The following is a 1,428-nucleotide window of genomic DNA, read 5'->3' on the forward strand; positions in this document are numbered from 1 at the left end:
TACACTAAGCCAGATATTTTTGGATGGTCATGTCCTGTCTCATCATTCAGGTTGTAGAAATGTTTGAGCCTTTGAAGAATTGCTTAGTAAATCATCTAAATGCCCTATGTTTTCTTTCATTTCATTGTTTTTCAAGTTCTACGAGTTTTTACTGTTTGTATGACAGAACACACAAAACCAGGCAGCCAAGTCCCCAAGGAAGTGATGATGGGCACGCTTCACAGGTATCTGTCCTTTGGTCCTTCATCTTTTAAGCTCTTACTATATTTTATTTTTATAATCTTAGACATTTATTTTTTTCACCAAAGCAATCCAAATGTGAATAAATAAATGCATTCTTTTTTAATGTTTCCCCTCACGTTCCTTTAAATAACAAAAAGTGCTAAATGTCTTCTGATAGCCTATTTGGCCACAGTTATCCCACCTATGGTTTTAAAAACAGACTGGAATGGGGTTTTCCAAAATCATTCTTGAAATATAGCTCATTCTGTTAAATCTTGGGGCATCAGTTCTATTGATATTGTTGATAGTCACCAAAGGATGAGGATGGTAACTGTGTTGAAGGCAATTGGGAGGGATCTTCAGCAAACTGAGGACCATTGGGAAACTGTGCAGAGGCAAATCTTGTCAATAAGATACCAGCTCCTTCAATTAAAGCTAGGAGAATGCCACCTATTGCAGCAGACCCAACCATGGCCATGGTGCATTTCTTGCTGCTAGTATGGCTCTTGTTAAGGTATTGCTTGTGACGGAGTCCCAGGGAGGGATCTTCTTTCCCTCGGACTTGAACCATACTCCATGGAAATGGAAAGCATTACCCACCTACCCCCCACCCCCCAACTGCAAAGCTGCCTCCCAACTGTGGAGCCCTGGTTTTAACAGCTGTCAAACTTCCTCGTAGTCTGTGGTTGACTCCCACTGGAGAATTCCGAAAACCTTTGATTGCTTGAAAGATCCCACCACCTATGGTGCCCATTGCAAAGGCCGCACCACAGTCATCCATAATTCACTGGTTCTTGGTGTATTCCTCCATCTTGATTGGAGCTCCACGAGCGTTCCACGCAAACTGGGCAGAGCAGAGATTGATTTAATTTAAAAAATAAATAACATTTTGCTATGTTTTGTTGTTGTTGTTATGTGCCGTGGAGTCGGTTCCGACTCATAGTGACCCTGTACAGGGTTTCCGAGGTTGTACATCTTTACGGGAGCAAAACGCCTCATCTTTCTCCCGCGGAGCAGCTGGTAGTTTCCAACTGCTGACCTTAAGGTTCACAGCCCGATTTGTAACCACTACGCTACCTACTATGTTTTAGGTGAACGTTTATCCAGCAAATTGATTCTCCCATAACAATTTTTATACCAACTCTTCCATGTCATGGGTTACAGTTTTCATAGTGTGTCAGAATTCTCATGATTTCTCTTGTGGTC

At 41.9% G+C, this 1,428-nt stretch overlaps 1 pseudogene; it reads right to left on the reverse strand.

Annotated features, from left to right (window-relative positions):
• Window positions 1-511: 511 nt before the first annotated feature.
• On the reverse strand, window positions 512-1,003 carry LOC102817675 (annotated as a pseudogene).
• Between the last annotated feature and the right edge of the window lie 425 nt (window positions 1,004-1,428).

Source organism: Chrysochloris asiatica, unplaced genomic scaffold (assembly GCF_000296735.1).
Source record: "Chrysochloris asiatica unplaced genomic scaffold, ChrAsi1.0 scaffold00128, whole genome shotgun sequence".
In the NCBI taxonomy this organism is placed as follows: domain Eukaryota; kingdom Metazoa; phylum Chordata; class Mammalia; order Afrosoricida; family Chrysochloridae; genus Chrysochloris; species Chrysochloris asiatica.